This window comes from Pygocentrus nattereri, chromosome 29 (genome assembly GCF_015220715.1).
Source record: "Pygocentrus nattereri isolate fPygNat1 chromosome 29, fPygNat1.pri, whole genome shotgun sequence".
In the NCBI taxonomy this organism is placed as follows: Eukaryota; Metazoa; Chordata; class Actinopteri; order Characiformes; family Serrasalmidae; genus Pygocentrus; species Pygocentrus nattereri.
In genome coordinates this window covers 17,696,546-17,705,240 of record NC_051239.1, presented here as the reverse complement: position 1 = coordinate 17,705,240, position 8,695 = coordinate 17,696,546, and the positions used below count along the sequence as shown (strand labels likewise).

Sequence of the window (8,695 nt, the reverse complement as noted above, 5' to 3'; positions counted from 1 at the left end):
ATGCCCTGCCCAGTCCACAGAGCCAGCACACTAGCTATAGATAAGGTGAGGAGAGCACCGAAGAGGGTCTCAACTTGGAAGGCAGTAGGCCCAAATAGTATTCCATGTCTGGTCCTGAAAGTGTGTGCCAGCAAGCTGACACCTTTTTCCCTGGTACAGTGCAACATTCCTGCCCACATTAAAGCCACAAACATCATCCTGCTCCCAAAGAAGCACATCACCTCTTGGATGAATGACTACAGTGAGCATCCTTTGGACGATACTAAACCCTGATTCCAAAAAAGTTTAGACATTGTGCAAAATGTAAATAACAACAGAAAGCAATGATGTACAAATCACTTAAACCCTGTATTTAATCAGAAATAGTACAAGACCACATTTCAAACATTAAAACTGAGAAATTTGAATCTTCTTGAAAAATATGCCCAATTTGAACTCCAACGTTCTAGGTAATTATTTAGGTTAGCATGATATAAGTTTCAAGGCACTCTGGTTAAATTATGTTCTAGCACCTCTTGACACCGTAAGTTTGAACTCTTGTCTCGGCGTAAGGTGGACTCTATTCTTAAGACCAGCCGAGTGCAGAGCCTCCATCTGATGTAACTGGAAATGTTTTTTTTCTGTCATTACTGAATATTAACAGAACCTTTAAACAGAATAAAACAGACCGTTTTAAATAACATCTGTTTGCTGCTGGTTGAGGATCTAATTGAACTTTCCATGATGGATTAACTGTGTCTTATTTGTTTGCTGATGCTCATTAGTTACAAAATTCCCAGATCAGGTCGGAATGTTGTTGTTACTGTTTTCATTTGATAATGAAATTATTATTCAGTGATAACTGATGATGAGGTTATTTTTTTGTGTCTTCTCAAAAATGTATTCAAAATAACCACCTAAAATCAATAGGATATAAACCAAACAACATAAATCCATTTTTATTATTAAATAAAACATTTTTGATCTGTCCAGTTAAGCCGGCACAGAAAAGGTCAATTACATTCTCAACCGGCAACGGACAGATTTTATTTAAACATGAAGAACAAAAGTCTGAAATAAACTTACAGTGACCACTAATGCTATGACTGCTAGTAATAATAATAACAATATTAATAATAATATTAATAATAATAATAAATTACTATTATTATTAGCAGCAGTAGTAGTAGTAGTACTATTACTAGTAGTATTGTAGTATAATAAATACATTATTGTAGTATAATAAATACATATAACGTGTGATAAACATTTTAGATTTGTTTGATAATCTTTTCATTGCTTAATTCTGATGCACTGTATCTGCTGCTGTCTGATGAATGAATCAGGCTAATGACGGACCCAAGAGCCGCTACTGTGAGACCCCTGATGTAGATAAAGGACTGTTTACTCTCTTTGAAGTTTTTGTTGATATTCAATAATGACAGATAAAAAGTTCAGTTTCTAATTACTTAGATTTCTTAGTCCACCTCAATTCGATATCACACCATTATTAGCTCTGTATTGTGCTTCCTATAACAGGTAATACTGGTCTTGAGGAGTCGAGAGGCAGCAGCTCAACAGAAGACCAATCAGACTCATTGATCCTCTTATAACAGCAACTTTTATTTTATTTTACTTAATACAAATTAAAATTGTAACTACTAGCATAAGGTGATCATGAGGTCTAATGTAATAGCTAGCTGGCTAAATTTCCTGATCCACCATAAAATGTGCAGCAATTCTGACGCCAGAGGCACCGCATCACCATTTCAAACAAGAAGCTGGAGAATAACTGATTTCAGCTTCATATCACTGGAGAATTAGGGGTGGGCACTAAACACAGGAAGTTATCAAAGGAAGACCCAATAGTTACAGATTTGCTAGCTAGTTACTAAAAATACTCATAAAGGACAGTTTTCACATTAAATGGTGCTTTATTATGGCATGTTCATTACTATACATCAAGAAATTACGTTATATGTAAAAACATCATGAAATGTCCGCAGTATGTAGTGAGGTACGATCAATGGTTACTTGGCAGAGACACCATACTCTAAAGCAGGGGTATCAAAATCAACCAGTAAAATAAATAATAATAAAATCAGGAGACCAGCTGTGTTTTTATTTAATTTACTTGACGTTTTGCCATGACCATTGCTGACCATCGCTTATTTAAAATATTAATAATGCCTTCGGCTCCTGACTGCGACCAAATCACAGCAGTGATGCTATTTCACGATAACACACTCCTCTTGTTCTATTGATTAAATATATATATATATATACACTGCTCAAAAAAATAAAGGGAACACTTAAACAACACAATATAACTCCAAGTAAATCAAACTTCTGTGAAATCAAACTGTCCACTTAGGAAGCAACACTGACTGACAATCAATTTCACAGCTGTTGTGCAAATGGAACAGACAACAGGTGGAAATTATTGGCGATTAGCAAGACACACTCAATAAAGGAGCGGTTCCGCAGGTGGGGACCACAGACCACTTCTCAGTACTTTTCTGCTTTCTGGCTGATGTTTTGGTCACTTTTGAATGTTGGTGGTGCTTTCACACTCGTGGTAGCAGGAGACGGACTCTACAACCCACACAAGTGGCTCAGGTAGTGCAGCTCATCCAGGATGGCACATCAATGCGAGCTGTGGCAAGAAGGTTTGCTGTGTCTGTCAGCGTAGTGTCCAGAGCCTGGAGGCACTACCAGGAGACAGGCCAGTACACCAGGAGACGTGGAGGAGGCCGTAGGAGGGCAACAACCCAGCAGCAGGACCGCTAACTCCACCTTTGTGCAAGGAGGAACAGGAGGAGCACTGCTAGAGCCCTGCAAAATGACCTCCAGCAGGCCACAAATGTGCATGTGTCTGCACAAACAGTTAGAAACCGACTCCATGAGGATGGTATGAGGGCCCGACGTCCACAGATGGGGGTTGTGCTCACAGCCCAACACCGTGCAGGATGCTTGGCATTTGCCAGAGAACACCAGGATTGGCAAATTTGCCACTGGCGCCCTGTGCTCTTCACAGATGAAAGCAGGTTCACACTGAGCACATGTGACAGACGTGACAGAGTCTGGAGATGCCGTGGAGAGCGATCTGCTGCCTGCAACATCCTTCAGCATGACCGGTTTGGCAGTGGGTCAGTAATGGTGTGGGGTGGCATTTCTTTGGAGGGCCGCACAGCCCTCCATGTGCTTGCCAGAAGTACAGAGGTACTGAGATGAGATCCTCAGACCCCTTGTGAGACCATATACTGGTGCGGTTGGCCCTGGGTTTCTCCTAATGCAGGACAATGCTAGACCTCATGTGGCTGGAGTGTGTCAGCAGTTCCTGCAAGATGAAGGCATTGAAGCTATGGACTGGCCCGCCCGTTCCCCAGACCTGAATCCGATTGAGTACATCTGGGACATCATGTCTCGCTCCATCCACCAAAGCCATGTTGCACCACAGACTGTCCAGGAGTTGGCAGATGCTTTAGTCCAGGTCTGGGAGGAGATCCCTCAGGAGACCATCCACCACCTCATCAGGATCATGCCCAGGCCTTGTAGGGAGGTCATACAGGCACGTGGAGGCCACACATAATACTGAGCCTCATTTTGACTTGTTTTAAGGACATTACATCAAAGTTGGATCAGCCTGTCGTGTTTTTCCACTTTAATTTTGTGTGAGACTCCAAATCCAGGCCTCCATTGGTTAATACATTTGATTTCCATTGATGATTTTTGTGTGATTTTGTTGGCAGCACATTCAACTTTGTACAGAACAAAGTATTCAATGAGAATATTTCATTCATTCAGATCTAGGATGTGTTATTTGAGTGTTCCCTTTATTTTTTGAGCAGTGTATATACACGCACACACACACACACACACGAACACACACATTCCATACATTCCTGTTTGAGTTTATTCATTTTTTTTAAATTATTTGTTATTTAATTTTTTTCAGCAGCACAATACGAGCATGTTTAGATATAACTAAATTTCTTAATAAGAATATTAAATATCTAGCAGCACAGAACTATCATTACTACAAATATGTTCAGCTCATTTGCTAAGAAATAACATTAAATAGTCAAATAGTCATCCTGTACTCAAAAGAGGAAGAGAGCAGAGGAGGGATACAGCCAGAGTGCTGAAGAGGGAACAAGCAAGGTTCCCAACACTGAAGCTTTGGCAAAGAAGAAGAGGAAGGGGGCAGTGAACCGGCCCAAGAGAACAACTCGAGGACAGAAGAAAGCCGCCGAGCCAGGTGAGTCCACTCACCTGCAAACTGTAAAATTAGTTGCTACCAATGAGGAGACATGATTAGTTAAAAAGAGCTAATGTGTAGCAAAAAATATTGGTGGTAGAGAAATGCAAATGTAAAGTGAAGGACACAGACTGTAAAAAGAAAAAATAACAGAAAACTGCTAAAGAGAAAAAATGGAGGAAACTCATTTGAAATTTGGAGAAATATATACATTCAGAATGTAACTGTATTCTACAGTAAATATTATCATAGATGTTTTGTTGTCCTACAACTGGACAATTCTGATCTGGTCACTCTCTTGGTGGGTCCGTTGGCAGGTTCAATCATGGGTCAAGTTGTGGGTAAAGTGACAGGTCCAGAACATTAAACAATCATCTTGTACTTAGAAACTTCTCGAGGAAAGAGGAAGAGAGATGAGGAGGGATGCAGCCAGAGTGCCAAAGAGGGAACAAGCAAGATTCCCCACACTGAAGGTCTGACAGAGAAGAAGAGCAAGAGGGCAGAGAATCAGCCCAAGAGAAGGTGTCAGGGACAGAAGAACGTCACCAAGTCAGGTAAGTCCGCTCACCCCAAACTGTGACTGAGGAAACATGATTGGTCAAAAAGAGCAAATGTGCAGCGACAAGTGTTTGTGGTGGAGAAGAAGAGGAAAGTGATGGACATGGAGGAAATGGAGGAAACTCAGAGGATCGACTTTATTAAAGATAATCTACAATTAGAATGTAACAAAGTATTCTACAGTAAGTATTATTGTAGATGCTTTGTTGTCCTACAACTGAATAATTCTGATCTGGTCACTCTAGTGGTGGGTCCAGCTGTGGATCAAGTTGTGGGTAAAGTAACAGGTCCAGAACATTAAATATTCAATATTCAAAAAATCATCCTGTACTTAGAATCTGCACAAGGAAAGAGGAAGAGAGGTGATGAGGGATACAACCAGAGTGCTGAAGAGGGAACAAGCAAGATTCCCGACACTGTAGCTCCGGCAGGGAAGAAGAGGAAGGGGCCAGAGAACCAACCTGAGACATCGACAAAGACACAGAACAAAGCCACCGAGCCAGGTCAGTCCAAATTCCAGACAACTGTGTACTATGACCAACTAATTTCACTTCATTCTAAGAGAGCTGTAATTCTCTAAATGAAGTTCACTCTGCATCCTTCATAATCAGTAAGTTTGATTGGTAAACCCCTGAACAGTGATCTAAAGAGGGCTGACGCACATTTGTAATTTTGTTTTTCATAGACACCTTTGAATCCCGCTATGTAGTTGAAGACAAACTGAGTGAAGGAGGCTTTGGATTCATAGGAAAACGTGTTTCTGATGGCCTACAGGTTCTGCTCACACCTCAGATTTCATTCTAATGGTCATTATTTCCCTTTCTCTACTTTCACCGCTAATAATCTTAATATCTTTTGTCTTTGTGTGCAGGTGGCCGTTAAATTTGTCTCCAAGAGGAAAACAGACCGATATCTCCAAAGGGTAAGTGCACCTACTTAACACGTTGACACGTAATGGTATCAAACCAAGCCAATGAGTTTCGCGCCATGTTCTTCACTCCTCACCATGTAACTATCTACTGTCCTGCAGCCTGTGGAGTCCGAGGCTTTCCATGTGTCTGCAAGAACATAATACAACCAATCGAGTGGTTTGATGAGCCTGAGAGATACATCCTCATTATGGAGCACCCTGACCCTTGCGTCAACTTAAAAAGATTCCTGAAAAGTCATGGAAATTTCATGGATGAAGAGACGGCCTGAGCCATAATGGTCCAAGCTGTGGAAGCAGTGAGCCAGTGCAGCATGCGAGGTGTCCTGCATCAGGACATCAAAGGGGAAAACTTGCTAATCAAGACGGACACCTTAGAGGTCAAGCTTATTGACTTTGGCTGTGGAGACCTGATCAAGACAATGGAGTATCACAGATACACAGGTAAAAATTCAACACTTTCCCTCTGTGGAAAATCTGTAGTTAAAGGTGAAGGAGTTGAGCTTCACATCTAAGAAGGATGTGAAGGTGAACCATGTCCTATAGCCACTTAGCTATTAAATGAATTATTGTGCTCAGCTGTGCTCTTTCTCTGTTTTATGTTCTCAGGCACGGTTCCTTACTATCCTCTTGAGTTCTCTGCAAAAGGGAAGCATCACGCTGATCCTGCAACAGTGTGGTCTCTTGGTGTCCTGTTGTTCAGGATGGTTTGTGGATTTCTTCCCTCCGCTGACAAAGGGATTTGGAACTTCAAGGATGGCCTGTCTAAGGGTAAGACAAATGGGAACGTCTGGGTAAACAAGGCATCCTTTTGACTTGGTAAATAAGTACAGAGGAAGGAAAATTGATCACATAATTGATAAGTTAGAAGAATTTACACTTGAGGCCAGACATCCCTAAATGTAGACCTTTACAATCTGAAATTTCGTGGTTAAGCATCTCTCTGCCATCCAATTCCATCAATCTGCACAGAATGCTGTAATCTGATTGGCTGGAGCTTGGAGCAGATCCCTTCCTCAAGGCCTAGTTTGCAGCAGTTCATGCAGCATAAGTGGTTTCAGCTCACCATCCAGAACTAGGAATTGCCTAAATTGTATTAAAGTCCCCATTTTCATGTATTTTTTTTTTTCTTGAGGTCCACTGATGACTTTCAACATATCAAAAACAGTCTAAAATAATTTTTACATGACCACTTTGTCCCTCAGAATTCAACAGGCTGTCGTTTTATAGTATCTTTAAAACTGAAATATGTAAACGAGCTCTGTTCTAGTTCACCTAGTTGCTAGTTGTTATCCTAGTTATAACCTAGTTGCTGGCTTCCCATTCAAAAATGATGAACTTGTATGCGAAAAGTACTTTTGGCCAAAGTGTGGTGTGATAGTGCCAAGTGTGGCCCAGAACCGTCTGCTATCTGGGATGTTATGTCAGCAGTTTGAATAAAATTGAAAGTAACGTTACCTTTTCTTTAGTATTTGTGGTACTGTATATTTTAGAAATGCAACACAGTAACACTATAATAACACTGTTATTATATGACTGTGACTGCAATCAGCTCCACATGTTGAATTTTGAAGCCTGTATTCAGTTTCAACCAATAGAAACAAACAGATAATCTGCTGATTATCTTTGCTGATATATTATCTGCTGATATAATGCTTTGGTGCCACCTGGTGGAAAATAATGATAAACACATTCAGATTCAGATTCAGATTCCTTTATTGATCCCAGGGGGAAATTGCAGTGCTACTGTAACGCGCATGAATCAGCACAGTTGCGACAGGGCCACGTCTACCACCGTGTAGCATCCCCTGTTCTTTTGACAACAGTCTGTAAATGTATGGGAAGTGAGGACACCAATTGTTGGAGTTTTATTAGAGGAATGTTGCCCTGTTCTTGTCTGATGTGGGACTGAAGCTGCTCAACAGTCCTCTTTGTCAGATTTCTCTTTTCTTGATCTGGCAAATGTTTTCTATTGGTGAAAAGTCTGGACTGCAGGCAGGTCTTTGTGAAGCCATGCTGTAGTAATGGATGCAGTATGTAGTTTATCATTGTCTTGCTGAAATATAGAATGCCTTTCCTGAAAGAGACGTTGTCTGGATGGAAACTCATGTTGCCAAAACATCTATATTTCATTCAGCATTAATGGTGCCCTCACAGATGTGCACATCACCCATGCCATGTGCACTAATGCTCCCCCAAACCATCAACTTTTTTCAGATGCCTTGTTGCCATCAAGTTCTAAATGAGTTGTTTTCCATGAATTTGTCAAATGTCTCACCTTCAACATCTGATATGTGTTTTATGATCTATTGTGAGTAAAATACGAGTCTATGAGATTTGTAAATCATCACAAACTGTTTCTATTTACACCTATTTACATTTTACACAGCATCACAACTTTTTAAAAATTGGGTTTGTACAAAAAATTCACTGCAGTATTTATATTTAAGAAAATATTTTATCTCTTCTTTCTGCTATTTTCATTGAAATGCTATAGAAGTTTACAAATCACTGCTTTGTTTATATTTACATTTTACTTGCTGTCCCAACTCTTTAGGAATTGGGTTTGTATCACAGCAGTGGTGAAACGCTGATGGTGAGCTGGAGTGCAGCCAGAACTTTCACAGAGGAGAACAAAGTGTCTTTTTCTGTTTCAAGACTTTCATCTTTTGACCAAACCTTAACATTAAAATCAGAGTTTTATCATTGCAGAGTTTAAATACAACAATTTTTAAAAATGCATTAAAATTACAGACGAGTATTTTTCAGTTCCCAGAATTCATTAGGACTCCTCTGAAGACTTAGAAGGTTTCACTGATGAATGAATTCAGCCAGATAAAACATCAAAGCAATGTTTTCTTTCATGAACACTTTATTACAATTGTAATTTAACTGCATTAAAAAGGATCAACAGTTAGTTTACAATAAATGAATGAGGTTCAACACAAGAAGGAGAACATTAAAACATA

At 40.1% G+C, this 8,695-nt stretch overlaps 1 pseudogene; it reads left to right on the top strand.

The window, feature by feature from the left end:
- On the top strand, nucleotides 1-6,805 carry LOC119262792 (annotated as a pseudogene).
- Nucleotides 6,806-8,695: the final 1,890 nt, after the last annotated feature.